Source organism: Miscanthus floridulus, chromosome 1, assembly GCF_019320115.1.
Source record: "Miscanthus floridulus cultivar M001 chromosome 1, ASM1932011v1, whole genome shotgun sequence".
NCBI classification, from domain to species: domain Eukaryota; kingdom Viridiplantae; phylum Streptophyta; class Magnoliopsida; order Poales; family Poaceae; genus Miscanthus; species Miscanthus floridulus.
The window spans coordinates 73927657-73946106 of NC_089580.1; the positions used below are offsets into that span (position 1 = coordinate 73927657).

Sequence of the window (18450 nt, forward strand, 5' to 3'; positions counted from 1 at the left end):
TAAACCTAGTCAATGCCTTTGTATCTCTTTATATGAAAACACATGCACAGAAATCTAGACATGAAAAACAAACCGAGCATGCGAATTCAACATGTAACATCAGTACATAACCACTGCTCCCCATTTAGAAATGGCAGAAAAGAAAGGAGAGATATGCATAAAAAGGTGAGACTCCTCATGTTACATATAAATGCAAAGCAAGTATACTTGAGAGAAATTATTACTAAATACCACAAATACTCAACTTGATACAATGCATGGAACATGACTAGCTTCTGAATAATACTCTCATGTTCTTATAACAAATTTCTCTTTAAAGCACAAATGTTACCAATAATACCACAAATGTTCCTACCAAGAAATACTCAACAAACACTTGGACGGTAAACCAAAATATAGCACTTAGTCTGTTGGCAAATTACAATATTAGGAACAGAGATGCCTTAATGTGAAAACACAACAAACAAGTGGCTAATCAGGTTTCTGTAAAACAGTATAGCCTAACCGGTGGCCCAGTAGTCAAACCCTACAAATGGGTCAGCTTTTGACAAATCATGTACTTGCTCATACCAGATATGTTCACAAGATACAGGCCGACTAGAATGAGACACAAAATCAAACCGCGCACCCCTTGAAGCTCTCTCTTCGATCTGGAGCAATGTCTGTTGTCTTTCAATCCATGCTTTGTTATGATAATTACTAACATCTACTTGGAGCACCATTGATTCGAGGACTCTAGCATTCAATACAAAGAACTCAACAAACTTAACGTGTGCATTCTTTCCTAGATAGGTTGACAACACAATTTTCTTTAGACGAATGTCAAGGGTACCAATAAGGTTCCGATATTTCTGACGCCATGCATTTGTCACCTTTGTCTTTGTTAACTGAAAAGGCAGAAGTAATATAAAAATGGTGACAACCTAACTTTAGAACAAGAATCGATGCAAAAGTAATAGCTGAGAAAAGAATGCAGATGGAAGCTCTATTACGGAGTATGTTTAGTCACCTGGCCATAAGCTGTTGACATCTTGATGTACAAGTTCTCCAAGCAGGGAAAGCATTTCATGAAGGCAATGACCTCATCCAAACTAAAGTTGTTTTGTGTTAAAGCTAGAACTCTCATACTGGGCAGCACCGTTGTCGAGTTAACAACATCAGATCCCTGCATTAATTAAGCACGAAATAAATAGATACTGAGGGCAAAGCTAACTAGATCTCCTCACCCAGGAATGTGAGAGTGCCAAGGATGCAGAGACAGTACCATAAAAACTGAGGTGCCGAACTCCAGTCTGGGGCTTTTAATATGCAGCTGGCCCAAAATCTTCAGTCTCGGAGCTGAGACTACTGAGATGACCATTTTTTTGGGAAACCAAAGATCAAGAAGAAGGAATCTTTCTAGAAAGGGTGCATCCTCGATGGTGAACTGGTCTAACATGGTGTCTCCCCAAGAAGCATGTACACCGATGCTCCTAAGGGTTCGGGACACAATCCTGATGCGAGAGCAGCCAATGCTCTGAGTTATCATCAAGCTCTGCAAGAGAGGGCAACCAGCGAGCAGGGCATACAGAGAGTTCTCGGAAATTTTGACGTGCATAAGGCTCAGCTGCTTGAGAAGCGGCAAGATGAGGCCGTTTCAATCTGGGAAAGTGCAGTGGCCGAAGCTGGCGACGCGAAGGGTGGACAAGAAACGGCGCGCCGATTCAGGCAGCGGCCGCGCCGGGCTCCCCTGACGCTTGTGCCAAGAGCCGTAGTGGAAGTCGAGCTCCTGGAGGCCGTCGAGGGCGGGGGTGCCGAGCCAGGCGTCGAGCGTGGCGGCGGGGTGGGCGTCGTTCTCGAAGTAGTGCCTGGGGATGGAGAAGCGTCGGCCGGGGCCCCGGTGTGAGGAGAGGATGCCGGAGATCTGGGCCAGCGGGATGCGGCGCTCGCTAGGGGCCCGGCTGTGGAGGTCGAGGTTGAGGGGTGCGGAGCGCCAGATGTGGCACCACCGGGAGGCGATGGCCTGCGTGCGGCCGCCTTCCTTCGTGTGTAGGAGGGAGACGATCTCGCCGAGGACGGCATCGGGGAGGCGGCTGATGTGATCGTCCTCTTCCATGGCGGGCGGCGGCGTGGCGGCGCAGAGTTGGAATTGGAACAGTGTTCATTCGACTCAAAGCGGTCATGTTTTTTTTTTAGAAACTGTATCTGTCGTGGAGTATCCAGCCCAACCCATTGACATCAGCAGGTCAGGCCGATTAGAGCCTGCTGCAGTGTGCCCATACCATAACCATAGTTTTTTTTTAATAAAGACGCTTAAAAGAGTGTCACATCCAGAAATTAAAATTAAATATGACTACACAGCTAGTAATATTGTAAGTCATTTAATAACTAGATTAGAGACCATAAAGGCTCATCTGTTGCTGGCCTTGCTGATAAGATTAGAGAAATGATCACGATATTATGGACCAAGAGAAGAAATATTGCATACAGGCTACCTGAAGGCAGGATACTTACAGCTATTATGCTTCAGCTCAAGGCAAATACTAGAGGTTTGGCCACATGAAAATTGTACCAGCTGGTAATTGGAGTGCAGAGGTGTGGGACCATAGCAGGAAAGTTGAGAGGCATATTGTCAAGTTAAACCAAACGACATGTACTTGTTTTGAATGGCGGCACACTGGTAAGCCATGTAAGAAATGCGGTGAAAAAGGTCACATGCAACCAATGCAAAGGGAAAGAAGATGATTAGAGGGCCTATGACTTGCAAGAAATATGGTGAAAAAGGTCACAAGCAAGCTAGTGACAAGTGCCTACTCAATAGGACAGCAAAAAAAAAGGTAAGTATTGATTTTCTTTATCAAAAACTTGAATCAACATGTCATTATTAATTAATTTATTTTACTTGTAGCGAGCGGAAGTAACCTAGTAAGAATGTAAATAAAGCTGCACCAGGAGAACTTAGCACCCACAGAGACCAACTAGAGAAGAAATATTACGGGATAGTCCAGGAATGGTCACTAGAAGGTAATAAATATTAACACATTTACCATATAATAATTCTTTCCATACTTCTAATTGTCGTACCATATTTCTGTGTAGCCGGCTTACGCTCATGTTAGGAGAGGGCACCTCTTCAGAAACCGACACCACTAGTCCTGTCAGGATGTTTAATACAGTTGCACCAAAAAAAAGATGACACCAAAGAGAAGGCTATATATTAGATGAATGATAGTATCTATGACGAGACGTAAACTCATGTTTTATTTGATATGAGATGGGACTCGTTTAGAATAACACTATGGTTTTGTGAGATGAACTTGTTTATGCTAAAGTCATGCATTTATGAGATGAACTCATTTGTGCTAAATTTATAGTTTTATCTATTACATGTTATTGCATATGTCTCATTTTTTGTTAATTATTATTAGATATTAATCTGTGAATTATTACATGTTACTGCCCAGGCGGCGGCCAGCCTGCCCAGGCGAGCCAACAAGGCCAGCCACCGGCCAACCAACGTGACCCGCACCCCAGACCCTGTAGGTAACAGCAGAAGGGCAAGAGTCCTTTCAGGTCTCCAAGTACATGTACACAACTTAAAAAAGAGATGAAATACAATGGCAAGGAAATCAATTGTGCAACGTTTGGAGATCCATTTTTGCGAAGTAGATGTTTGGGGTCCCAAATATGTGAAGCGCATTGTTTAGAGTCCTAAATATACAATTTTCTCCAAACATCGACTTTGCAAAAAAGGGTCTCTAAACATTGCACAATTGATTTCCTTGTCATTATGCGTGTTTCGTCTCTTTTTTTATTTCAAATACGTGTATTTTCTCCCTGAACGGACCCTTTTGCCATTCTGTCCAACGATTGCATGGAGCCCGACCTCGACGTATCGTTTTCATCCGTCCTTTCGTGTGCACGCCGCCGCTCGCCTGATCCTTTCCTCCACGCGCCGCCCATGGAGAACATTGACTCGCTGCCGCCGGATCCTGAAGGGCCGCCGGCCTCTGCCCTAGCCTCGCCGGCGTCTGGCCTGCCCGGACTAGCCATGCCAGCCTCTGCCCTAGGGTAGGCGTCCTTTGGCCTCGCCCCGCCTCCCTCAGGCCTGGCCGTGCCGGCCTGTGGCGTGGCTGCGCCCAACCCCAACGCCATGGATGTTGAAACCCCAACGGAGGCCACTGCGATTGCCCTAGCGAGGTCGTTGCTGCCCACTGCTCCTCCGACGATAGAGTATAATCTTCCTATAATTGATGTGCAAAGGTGATGCCCTAAATTATTTCTATTGTTGTTCCTGTACAGTAGTAGAGTCATGTTATAAAAAATTGATTGCACTTGCACTACTACACTCGGACCTTTCACATCCACGTCGTAACCCCCACCGCAGTCCAATTTCGGCTTCGGCAGTAAGCTATCGGCAATGATGATCATAGCCCTCGCCGTCGTTATCTGAGACCGTTTGTGGTGTACACTAACACCGTCGTATTCGCTTATGATCCGTCCCTGCTAAGGTCCTTACTTTCGTCATATTGGAGCACGACTCGCCTGTGTGGGTATGCACTAACACCGCCGCATGGCATATAATCCGTCCGTGATCATATCCTTATTCCATCGCATTGGAGCGCGACCCGCCTGTGTCGAGGTGAACATCACCGTCGCTTCAGCGTATGAACCGTCTGGGCATAGGGCATGGTCACTGTCGCGTATGAACCGTATGGGCATAGGGCGGTCACCGTCGCATTGTAGTACGATCCACCCTTGATGATCCTTTAGTCAGTGTCTGGTTACTATACGATTAAGTGGTAATACACTACGGACCCCTGCCACATCAGACGAATAGTGGTGGTGATGGCCGTCTGCTTCACCAACGGTGGATATGCATATGGTTTTCACAATGTATTTACTAATTCAGCTGGACCTTAATAACTTACTGAACATACACCATACAGATTTAATCATTACACATCATTCATCATGTCCACAATGAAGAGTACTTGTTATAATAACAATGCTTGACACTAACATAACAACTATATCAACTGATGAATTAACACAAGCGGTACATAGATAGCATAATAAATATTCTGCTCCCTACATACTTACGTAACTAAAATGAGGTAGATGTGCTCCGCTCCTTCATATTAGCACTCCTTGATCAACTTGGCAGCTAATGCAGCATGGAACCCCTCTTCTTCCTCCCATAGCCAATGCAGGAAAATCGTTCAAAAGCACCGACTCTCCAAAACATGCACAATGCAAAGGTTTACTGCTCTGAACAAAATTGGACTATATATATAGCCTCAAAACAACTCCCAACCTTAACAAAGATATGTTCTAACAACAAAATACATCATATGCACCTTCATTGCTCTACTAATGACTCCATGAACAAGGGAGCATAAGGTAGATAGTGAGATCCGTTCAAATAAATACTCCAGGTACTTCTAGGATAGCGGTCGACCCGGGCAGGAAGGACATGAACTTTTCTGTGGCTCTTGTCATATGCCATCAATGTTCTGTCCTCCCCAACAAAGAAAATGAAATTCCATTCTAGGTGAACTGCAATCACTCTATAGTCCGCATTGCCTCCCTCAGAACAGAGTCCAATATTGTTCAGTCCAAATAGCTGCAGCGTGTTCACCGTATGCTTCAATGTCTATTTACTAGTACCTAGTCTTCAAGGATCCAGATTGAAAGGTCAGACCTATTGAAAATATCAGCAATACATAGACACAACTGACCCTGATCTCTGTGGATGGACATTGTAGGATCTGGTGGCCTAAGAATTTTTCTCCATGTCTTTCCCTCCATATCAATAGCAACTATCTAGGACACCTCCAGCATGTGCATAAAACCATTAAGAAACACAGTTCCTGAAAATTTGCATACTAGAATATCCTCTCCCCATTCAGATTCTTTATAAATCCATGCTTCAGTTTTGGATGAGTAGATGCTGACAACTAACACCCCAGGCGACCTTACCCACAGTTCTACCATATGGAAGTGCAAGGAGATTGTGGGATCAAACCCCAAGCGAGCTAAACCATAACAAAGGTTGCTATGTGGTAGTACCACTGATTTGCTAGTCACCGGATTGTAGACAATATAGCAAAGCCCAACGCACCAGTAGAGGAAGAGGCCTCTGCAGCAATCTGAGATCACTAAATTCTGAATGGGGAAGGCAAGAAGGAAAAGGAGGGGTACTCACCGGTGAAGCTGGTGAATTGGCGTTTGTCTTTCTAGTTGACATACATGAATCTAATGACAAACTAGGTCAGTTCCTTACAGTACTCGGATTCAGAGATGAGACGGTACCAGGAGCGACGCACACACTTGCAGCTGCACAAGGTGCGGGCGGTGAGGTGGCGGAGGATAAGGACCAAGACTTTATCTGTCAGGATGTCTACTTCGTTCCTCTTGTTGGTGGCCTCCTCCTCTATCCTGACTAGGATCTGGTGGAGCAGGGCCAGCGATGGAAGCAGTGGTGCTGTCGCCTGAATCAAAGTAGGAGCGCCTATGGGGATGTGCTCATGAGCTCCTTAATGATCAAATGAAAGCTTGATTCGTACTCAGATGAGATAAGAGGAGAATAAAAAGCCAAGAAATTAACATGGATAAGGGAAGTGCAAGAAAGCATTACCCTTGCCTTTGGATATTGTGGCAGTGAGCTCGAGCGGCCACGGCGGTGATGAGTACTAGCCTAGTCACCAGTGGATTTGTGCGGCCATGCCGGTGAGGCGTACCGGCGCGAAGCACTAGCTTGTCGACGGTGAGTGGCGGCTTGCATGCCGATGAGTAAGTGAGGAATAGCAGCACTTGAGGAGGAGACAAACAGGTTGGCTGGGTGGGTAGCGGTCTTTGTAAGCTAACTACAAAGTAGGACTTGCGGGAACAGACAGTTCCACCAAAATTTCTAAAAACACGCAGGAGTCTCGCGTTGGCTTGCAAATTTTGACAATATCGGCGGTGAAGTCTACAGTTGGTGGTGGGTCTTAAAGAAGATGGTATGTACCACCTAACGATAGGCGTGTCATCCAAAAATGGAACGTAGGAAAGGAACAACGACGGGTGATACAATTTTTTCAACGACGCTTATATCCAACGGTGACAGAATAAATGTACTAATCTCTATAATAACAATGGATGTGATAACAAAGGCGTAATATATGGCGGTTTGCACATACAAAGCAACACTCCACCAGCATCTCAGTGAGGTAACAACGTTCAAAATCAACAAAATACATTCTTTTTTTTATTAACTCTGTTACACTTTTTATTCACTAGGCGTACAATAACAAGGATCTATCAGCAACTACAGTTATGATGACAAAAACTTGGCCCTGTTCTTCAGCAATACTTCAACTGTACTTTTCAGTGAATGAACAATATTTTTCTCTAACAATAAATCAGCATAAGCATCAGCATAAGCCAAATGTTTTTCTCTAACAATGTTTTTCTCTAACAATAAATCAGCATAAGCATCAGCATAAGCCAAATGTTTTTCTCTAACAATGTTTTTCTCTAACAATAAACTGAGTGTAGGTTTATCCCTACACTCAGTGATGGACATCTTGTGAAGCATAGAACCTAGACGAAGGCGTAACTAAACCTTCACTATGCCTTCAGATCTTTGCCACAAGCATGGACGATGCTTGGAAGAAGCCTGCAAAAGAACCACCTCGTGGAACTCCCTCTAACATCCTAGAGGATGAGGAGCCCCATGAGGAGCCTTGCCCGTGCCATCTTCTTCGTCGTCGGGGAGGAACTGAAAGGTCCTTGTTTGGTTTTGGTAATTGAGTGACAACCTAGGTGGACTAATGTGTTTAAATGTGAGATACACAGTTGATTAGTCCATAGGTACACTTGTGTGAGTAACTCATGCCATGACGGTAAAGATGGCTTGGATTTGTTGCAAAGCTCACACATGTGATGAAGGAGCTCATTGCATATGAGACATGACATTGAGTCATGTGACTAAGGTGGAGAAGATCAAGACAAGACTTGGCTCGATGGACCGGTTGAAAGTGTGAAGGGCAAGTTGAGTGATGACTTGGCGCCGATGGACCAAAGCAATGGTGAAGAGCAAGTGAGGTCAAGACTGATGAACCAATACGGTCATGTGATGATATGAAGTGGATCATATCATTTGTGATCATGTCGGTGCATGTGTTGCATCGACATTGGAGGAGATGGAATGGAATGCGCAAGGCAAAGGTATAACCTTAGGACATTTCATTTCACCGGTCATATGTGTGTAGAGAAGTTTATGACCAGGTTTAGGATAGATGGCCATACTATCAAGAGGGGCAAACTTGTTTGCATATTGGTCATCTAGTGCCACTTGAGCGACCTAATTTTGCATACATGTTAGGATCGTATGGCGTGGTTAAAACGAGTGCTAATCCTTTGGAAAAATGTTTGTGAAAAGCTAACACACGTGCATAAGGTGGTGAACACTTGGTGGTGTTAGCACATTTGCAAAGGTGTTGGAAAAGGAGAAGAAAAAGAGGTGAAACTGGGCTCGAGGTGCTGCCCTAGGGGAACTGCCACCCCCTATCCTATGCACCGCCACCCCTGTGGTGGTGACCGGCTGGTCAAGGTCGAGAGCGAGAAGTTTGGGTGATGCCCTGAGGGCACCACCACTACTTGTCCGGTGGCACCGCCACCCATAGGGTGATGCCCACCTAGACTTGGCCGAGAGGAGCTGGTGCTGGGGCTGGCATTGTTAGTGGCGGTGTACATCACCATGGTGAGGGTGGAGCACCACCATGTGCGGTCTGGTGCCACCACCATTTTTCAGCAGAGAGTAGGGTAGCTGAGTCGGGCACCATCATGGGCGCCACCACCCCTAGGGTGGTGCACCGCTGCTTTTTTCTAGAGGTTGGTGTTTTCGGGTGGCTAGTTGGGTGGTCACCACCACCCCTAGGGTAGTGCCACCGCCACCCTATCCGGTGACCAACAGCTAGTTTCTAGCCATTGGAATTTGACCATTGGGAGGGGCATCGCTGTGTTCGGTGCCCTCGTAGAAACCAGCTCCTTTGCTCCAACGGCTCTATTTGGTTTGGGGGCTATAAATATAGGTGGAGGTCGGCCTTGGGCAGGTTGTTGAGCACCCTTAAGCCTTTGGTGGCTTGTGTAGGTGTGCTTGGGAGCCCTATAACTCACATATGCTTGATAGTGATCATCTAATTGAGTGTGAGTGTGATTCTAGTGCGATTGCATCGTGAGGTTGCTTCGAGTGGCACTAGGTGATCGTGCCAATTAGTCATCAAACCACCAAGTGAGCAGTCGACACAACGGAGACTAGCGTGTTGGTGAGCACATAAACCTCAGGAGAAAAATCATCGTGTCAACCTTGTCTTCCTGTTGGTTTGCATCCTCGTTACACAAGCTTGTATTTACTTTGTGCTTGTGTAGTTGCTCTTGTAATTAGTTAGCTTGTGTAGCTTGCTAGTTACCTTCTTGCTTGTATAGCATAGAAGTAGCTCCCTTACGTGACTAATTTGGTTTGAGTAACCTTATTAGTCACATTGTTTAGTTTGTGTAGCTAAGTAATTTGCGATCTCTAATTTTGCTTGTGTAGCCTTGTTATTGAGCATTGCTAGTGAGCTTAGGAGCTTTGTACTTTTGCTTACTAGATTGTGTAGGAGCTCCCCTAGTTGCTTAAAGTACTAGTGGCATAGGTTTGTGTGACCTTGCTCCTAAAATTGGTTAGGTGAGCTCTAGCTAGCCTGACACCTTAGTTGCTAGTTTAGTATCTTTATAAGGTGCTAGAGAACTTAGATAGAGGGGTGTAATCTTGGCTAGACCGTTAGTTTTAATTCCTCATTTGTTTCGGTTAGCCGACGCATTTATTTTTTAGAAAGGACTATTCACCCCCTCTAGTACGCCATCTCGACCCTACACATGGTATCGGAGCTAGGTCTCTCATTTGTAGTCTTCACTGACCCAAGAGGATGGTGTCTTATGGGCTAGATGTTGAGTGTCCATACACTTTTGATGGTACACACTTTGCACGGTGGAAAAATTGGATGACATGCAATTTTAAGTTTATTTCCCCCCAAATGTGGTGGATCGTAGATGTGGGCTTTTCTCATGTGTTGGATGAAAAGAATGCAACTAAAGCGCAAAAGAAATGCCTACATCTCGATTGCCAAGCTACTAACATATTTTATCAATCTTTGAGAGATAAGATATTTGGGGAGATCATGTACATGAAGACCGCCCATGATATTTGGTTGTACCTCAACTTGATATATGGAAGTGTCTCCAATGATGATGATGAGGCCACCATGAAGGAGGAGCATGAGGATGTTGAGCATGACCACAATTTTGTGATTGTGGATGATTGCTCCACCTCATGGTCAAGTGATAATGACGACGATCGATCTACCACAAGTTCACTTGACATCATGGATGGTGATTTCCCAAGTGATGCAAATGATGACTCTACCTCAAGCATACTTGGTGATGAAGATGGTTCATGCTTGGGCCATGATTGTGATGCCACTACAAGCCCATCCACTACACCATATTGCTTTATGTCACAAGGTGACACCAGGGTATCTAATGTTAATGTGGTTGATCATGGTGATTCATATGATGAGCTTGTTAGTAGACTTGCTAGCATGACCATGTCTTTAGAAAATGAGAAAGCTAAAATAATGAAATTGGAAAATGAAAACTCATTTCTAAAGAATTCATGTGAAGAACATAAGCACTTACTTGATGTTCTTAAATCTTCACATTGTTGACGGTATTTATCATCCATCATAAACCGTCAATGTAACTTGAATAAATGAGTAAAAATGATCACCAACATAGACTTAGGGGTTTAAACTAACAAATTCCATGAGTTTTGGTGAATCTGTGTTTTCTACAGGGTTTATCCAGAAAACCGTCAAGGTGGATCAATTCGTCAAATTAAATCGCGCTTATCTGCGGCATAAACAACTCTAGAAGGTTCCAGAGGACACCATAAGACACTCCACCAAAGCGGGGTCTGAGAGGATGCTAGGTGGGACCAGTCGGTCCCACCTACAGGTCGGCCAGTCCCTTGGCCCACCTGCCAGCCTCTAGCTTCACACGTCAGTTCTCCACCACCTTAAGGATTACATCTTCGCTGTTTATTCAAGTCAGTTTGATCCGAGGGCTCAGGATTGATGCTCTGACATATATATACCAGCCCCTGCCCCCCTCCCTCAGGGGTAAGAGTTCATAAATCAAGATCATATCAGAAATTAGGGTTTCTAGAGAGAAGAGAATAGAGCTCCAATTCTTCAAGTTCTAGTATAGGCTAGCTAGCAAGATTTAAGTAGAGTTGGGCATTTGCTTAGGATTCCAGATTCACCATCTGGAGGCTGGTAAAGCCATTGTATCTCTCTTTATTTTATGACTTTGTGCTACTTCAATACTATGTTGCTATTTATTATGTTCCTAGTGTGCTCTAGTTGTATGCTTGATATAGTTATGATTGATGACGAATTTATGCATATGTTTGCAAAGCTCTTAGTTTAGTACTCGAGTAGGTTAAGTGGTCGACATTATGTAAGCATGGTGCTTAAATATTGTTTACCTACGGATGCACTCTACACTCTGGGCCATGTGGTAGATCGCGAGTGTGACACTCTCGTTGAGTCCTTTGTAGTCCACTTCCCGTTTGTAGAACAAGTAGAACCCTATTACGAAGGGAGTCAAGCTTTGTTCTTGATCTTCCTTAGTAATGTTCCTTATGCATAGATACAGAGTAAATTATGCTATAGATGAGAGTGTATATACTTGGGTGTACAACAGACTTAGTAAATAAGGAATGACTTAGGAATCTTTGCTCTTAATTAATCTCCTGCTTAGCCATACTACATTTATGAGTATCTAATTCTATCTCTAGAATACTATCAATGCCTTACACTTATCATATATTTATCATTTGACTTACCCCTACTATAGCATGAGAGTTAATGATCTTATCATAAGTATACATATTTGTCAATATCTCTAGCCACCCCACCGCTTCTCACCATGGACAAAATATAAATAACGATATCGGGTATACTCCCAGGTGAAATGCTACAATAGTATATTATCTGTGCGCTTGTGGATTACTTAGTATTTATATTAATTTACAAGTGTTCTCAATAATTACCAACAACGCATTTTTGGCATCATTGCTAGGGATGACAACTTAGTAAAGAGTAATGCTAAGAAATCGTTCATGGTAGTTATCATCCAATATAAACAGTCAACTTTATTTGTATAAATGCATAAAAAGGATCACCAACATAGACTTAGGGGTTTAAACTGACAATTTCCACAAGTTTTGGTGAATCTGTGTTTTTAGCAGGGTTATTTCATAAAACCGTCAAGGAGGATCAAATCATCAAATAAAATCATGCTTATCCACGGCGAAACGGACCCTAGAAGGTTCCAGAAGACTTAAGAGGACTACACACTGAAGCGGGGGCCAAGCCACTACCAGGTGGGGTCGCCTTGCCCCACTTGGAGGCCATCCGGCCCCTAGGGGACCCACCTATCGGCCTCCTTCATATGTCGGTTTCCCACCACCTTCTAGGATGCATCTACACCGTCCTTTAAGTCGGTTTGATCCGAGGGCTCAGGATTGATGCTCCGACCTATATAACCATCCCCTGCCCCCCTTTAGAGCACACTGCCATAACTCAAGATCAGACCAGAAATTAGGGTTTCCAAAGAGAAGAGAATAGAGCTCCAATTCTTCAAGTTTCTAGTATAGGCTAGCTAGCAAGGTTCAAGTAGAGTTTGGGCTATCGCTCAGGATTCTGGATCTACCGTTTGGAGACTGGTATAGCCATTGTATCTCTTTATTTATGACTTTGTGCTACTTCAATATTATTTTGCTATTTATTATGTTCCTAGTTTGCTCTAGTTGTATGCCTGATATAGTTATGATTGATGATGAATTTATGCATATGTTCACAAAGCTCTTAGCTCAATACTCGAGTGAGTTAAGTGGTCGACATTATGCAAGCATGGTGCTTAGATATTGTTTGCCTGTGGATGCATTCTGTACTTTGGGTCATGTGGTAGATCATGGATGTGACACTCCCATTGAGTCCTTTGTAGTCCACTCCCCGTTTGTAGAGCACATAGAGCGTGATTGCGAAGGAAGACAAGCTCTGTTCTTAATCTTTCTTAGTAATGTTTCTTGTGCATGGATCCAAAGTTAGTTATACTATAGATGAGAGTGTATATACTTAGGTATAGAAAAGACTTAGTAGATAAGTAATGACTTATGAATCTTTTGCTCTTAATAAATCTCCTGCTTAGCCTTACTATATTTTATGAGTATCTATTTCTATCTCTAGAACACCATTATTACTTTACACTTATCATTTATTTATCACTTGACTTATCCCTGCCATAACATGAGAGTGGTTTTATCATAAGTATACATATTTGTCAATATCTCTATGCCAACACAATCCCATAGCTCCTCCCTGTGGATAAAATATAAATAACGATACTCGGTATACTCCCGGGTGAAATGCTACAATGGTAAATTATCTGTGCGCTTAAGGATACCTTATATATATAGTTTACAAGTGTTCTTATAATTACCAACAATGCATTTCTGGCATCATGCTAGGGATGACAACTTAGTTAAGAGTGATGCTAAGAAATGTCAACAAGCATTTCTGGCGCCGTTGCCAGGGAGGGGCACAAGGCTAAGAGAATTGATCAAATAAATACTTTTTGATGAAATCATAACTGGCACCTCTGCTTTAGCAGGCTTACCCTTGTTTGTCTTTGTTCATATCTTATATAGGATATTGCAGGATTGGTTTTGATCCATCAATAAATTTCATCAATCACAATCAAACCAATCAAGAGGTAGCTCAACACCAGTTTCTGAAGCTATGGCTGAAAAGACTCTGCATGAATTCTCTGCTCCAAACACCGAGAACATCCACACTAGACCAACACTCAAAACCAATAACCCTGAGTTTGAGCTCAAGCCAAGCCTCATCCCTGAGTTTGAGCTCAAGCCAAGCCTCATCAATATGGTGCAAGCTACCCCATTCAGCGGAAAGGCACATGAAGATGCTAGTGCTCATCTCTAAATTTTCTAGAGATTAGCAGCACAATCGTTATCAAGGACATCACTGAAGATATCATACTACTCTGCCTTTTTCCATTCTCGCTAGTGGAAAGGGCAAAGCAGTGGTTCTACACCAACAAAGATGACATCAACACATGGGCAAAGTGTTCGAAGGCCTTCCTAGCAAAGTTCTTCCCTATAGGCAAGACCAATGCCTTAAGAGGAAAAATTTCCAACTTCCAACAACAGAAAGGAGAAATCATTCTAGAAGCATGGGAATGTTTCCAAGAATACATTTTAGATTGTCCTCATCATGGGATGGAAGATTGGTTGCTCATACAAAGTTTCTACCAAGGATTAACTTAGAAAGCTCATGAACAACTAGATGCAACTGCTAGAGGAGCATTTATGTCACTCACCCTTGGAAAAGCTGAAACTCTTATGGAAAAGATAGCCTCTAATCAAGGCTGGTCCCAATGCAATATTCAATCATGCAATAAGAGTGAAGAAGTACCAGAAGAGGTGTGTGCACTGTCAACCAAGATGAATGTCTTATTGAATTGGCTTGAACAGCGAGTCAATTACAAGAAAGATCATCAGGCCATACAAGATGCCTTTAATTCCCAAAACATATGTGGAGAATATTTGGGGGTTGATTTCCCTAAATATCAAGAAGATGCAAATATTGTCAACTCTGCTCCACAACAATAGAGACAAGGATGGGGGCAACAACAACAACGGTCAACTTACCAAGGTAAGTACCCAGGTAATTACTATAATTCTTCTAATCCTAAACAACCATCCTTGAGAGACTTGATCTTAGAACAAGCTATGATTAATGAGAATATTTCTAAAAAAGCTTGCTTTCAATGATAGGGTCCTAGAAAATATAAATACTAAAATAGATAGTTTTTCTTCTACCATAAAAGACCAACTTAGCTATAATAAAAAGATAGAATCTCAATTAGCCCAGTTGGTTGCTCCTCTACCTTTTGCCACTAACCTTGAAAAAGTCAACACCATAACCATAAGAGGTGGCAAGTCTACTCGTGATCCTCCATATCCAACAAGGATAGGTAAGACACCGGCATCAGTGCAAGAAGAGAAGAAAGACGATGAAGTTGAAGAAGTTGAGCCACAAGCACAAGAAATGATGCAAGATTTTCATGACACCAACCTCCTACCATTTCCACACAGAAATAAAAAAGCTAAAATGGATGAGCAGTTTGGTAAATTTGTAGAGGTAATTCAAAAGTTATATATCAATATTCCTCTGTTAGATGCTATTTAGGTACCCACCTATGCGAAGTATCTCTGAGACATACTCAATAACAAGAGACCACTACCCACCACTAAGGTAATTAAGTTAATGGAGGAGTGTAGTGCCGCCATCCTAAATACATCACCTATCAAGAAGAAGAATCCAGGATGTCCCACTATCGATTGTTCGATCGGAAACCTGAAATTTGAGAATACGCTATGCGATCTTGGAGCAAGGGTCAGTGTCATGCCCAAGAAGGTTTTCGACAAGCTCAACTATTCAATGCTCACGCCAACATTGATTTGCCTGCAACTAGTCGACCAATCAGACCGCTATCCTGTAGGAATCGCTGAGAATATTCCGATAAAAATAAGAAACTTCTTTGTTCTAGTGGATTTTGTGGTACTTGACATGCAGGAAGATATGAAGACACCTCTCATACTTGGGAGACCCTTCCTAAGCACTACAAATGCACACATCGATGTCAGAGCTAGAGAAATTAAATTCCATATCAATGGCAAGGAAGAGTGATTTGCCTTCAAGCCAAGACCAGAACAATGCTCTAATTTGGAATGGCAGGAGAAACAAATGCAACCATTAGGATCTCCATCTTTGGGACTGACTGATGCACCCAACGAATGAGTAAAACTGGAGAAGTCCGGTTTGATAGACTAAAAATCCTGAACCCTCGCCGGGAGGTAAAATCGGTAGTTATCCAAAATTACTTTTTCACATTGCATTACTTATTTTGCCTTAGCATATTTACTTTTCAACATCTGCATTAGAAAATAAAAAAAAATTCTCATCATGGCATTATAAAATTCAAGCCCCATGTAAATAATTTTTATGGAGCGTAAAACCCCATAAGAAATATTTACCGTGGAGGCATAAAAATTTAAAAATACCGTTCATTCATCTTCTTATATTTCATCGTATCATAAATTAATTTTTGCATTACATATATATACACATGTATACAGTAGAAATACAAACAACTAGGACCCATAGGAAACATGGAGGACCCACTCAACCACTGTAAGGAAAATGGACCCTTGGCCCATTTACTTTGGATTTTGGTGTTTGATGACCAACACAACCAAACTGGACTAATGAATTTGCAAGTGTTTGTTTTGTAGTTCAATAGGGTGCAAGACGTGACTTGGACGAAGGCGACGTGATGATCTGATGATCAACACCTCAAGCAAGACCCTAGAAGCACAAGTGAAGACCCAAGATATCAAGCAAAGTCCAAGCATGAAGATTGGAACCAAGCCATACGCAAGATCGCGAAGAAACGAGCTCGCAAGAGGCGACCGGACTCTGGACCGGACGCTGGAAGCACAACCGAACGCTAGACCGGTGGCTTAGTAGACATGCGACCAGATGCTAGACCGGACGTTGGCGGCAACCGACCGGACGTAGGGCATCAGCGTCCGATCAAGTACAGAGAGGTTCCAGGCACACGAAACTACGACCAGACACGTCCGGTGGTAGGATACTGGACGCTGGCAGCGTCCGATCGGTAGTTCACGGCTGCAATGGTTGGGACGACTAGACGCGTCCGGTCAGGACGATTCAGCGTCCGGTCAGTAGCAGTTTCATGGGAGTTCGACCCCAATGGCTACTTTCTCAGTGGGGCTTATAAATACAACCTCCAACCGGCCATTTGAGAAGCGTGGAGCTGAGGAAACACACCAAGGGTGTTGATACACTATTTTAGTGATCTCCACTTGCATAGTGCTTAGTGTTTCATTAGGTGATTAGCGTAGGTGCTTTGCGAAGTGCTTAGGTTGATTAGACCATCGCTTATGCGCTTGCTCTAGGTTTAGGCCTAGTGTTTAGTGAGGTTTGCATACCTCTTACCACCCGGTGCTTGCGAGCACCATTGTTGTATATCGGAGGGGCTTGAAGTCTTGCGAGATCACACCAACCGTGTTTGTGGTGTGGCCGCCACCTTGTACTGGAGGGAACAAGGCCCGTGGCGTTTCGGTCGGAAGCTTGATAGTGAAGATGGCGGGGAGCATCCGGGAGAGGCTTGCCGGAAGTCACGTCGGAGACCCACTTGTGCGTGGGGAAGGCCTAAGGCTATCCACGAAGTTACCCGACCGGGAGCTTGGCCCTTGTGAGGGATTCCTTGCTAGGGGCTCCAACAAGGACTAGGGGGAAGCTTGCGCGCTTCTCGATACCTCGGTAAAAATACCGGAGTCATCGACGGGAGTTTGCATATCTCTACCTTGATCTTTAGCTTCCACATTTACATTGATTACTTTACTACGTCTGTGGTAGAGATAGCAACACACTAGCAAAACCGTAGTTGCACATTTAGATAGTTTATCTTTTGCATAGGTTTTGCTAAGGTTAGAAAAAGAGGCCATAGTTTAGAGTTAGATTTTTTAAGTTGCCTAATTCACCCCCCCTCTTAGGCGTCCATGCGTCCTACAACCACCACCCATCACTTCCATTTCCACCTCCATCTCCACTCAGGTCATGTCTCCACAGAATTTCCATAGATGGCCATCCATTCTTGCTTAAGTGTGAAGCAAGAAAATATCTGGAGGAAGGAGAGGCCATTTGGCCACAATGTGGGGCCAGTCAGCCCCACCACTTGGCTGGCCAGCCTGCTGCTGCACCGCCTATAAATGGCACACCTCCTACTTGCTCTCGGCCTCACACACACTCACAATCCAACATCTAAGTTCAAAATTTCAAATTCCAATTTTGTAGTTTTAAAATCCACTTAGTAGAAGTGTTGTTGGAATTAGAAATAGTGGGAAAGATTAAGAGTGGAAGTGGTATAAAAAATTAAGAAGGAAAATAAAAAAAGATTAGGGTAAAAGTTCTGCCAAAATCTTGATTAGAAAATCCATTAGGCAACCCTCGGACGACTAACCCTCGAACGACTAACTTCTGGATGGTTAAGCGCTGACATTTTATTTCATAATCTGTTCCACGAGTTTTGTTGTCTGTTTATTTTGTAGGAAGATGAGCAAGTTTATAGGGAAGCTCTTCTTCCAGAGCAAGCGCGACGATCCATCTCCTGCTATCTAGGCACCGCCTCAGTCATCATTAGCTCAGAGGAACATTCTGCTGGAGTACAAACACCTCAAGTCTCGGAACAAGACGGAAAAAGAGGCCT

General features: G+C 43.5%; 1 non-coding gene and 1 pseudogene across 1 annotated transcript; both read right to left on the reverse strand.

The window, feature by feature from the left end:
- Window positions 1-364: 364 nt before the first annotated feature.
- On the reverse strand, window positions 365-2162 carry LOC136487148 (putative F-box/FBD/LRR-repeat protein At5g44950; annotated as a pseudogene).
- A 12103-nt stretch (window positions 2163-14265) lies between these two features.
- Window positions 14266-14373, reverse strand: LOC136512612 (small nucleolar RNA R71). The gene has a single exon (XR_010773163.1). It is a non-coding gene; the product is annotated as a small nucleolar RNA R71 (small nucleolar RNA).
- Between the last annotated feature and the right edge of the window lie 4077 nt (window positions 14374-18450).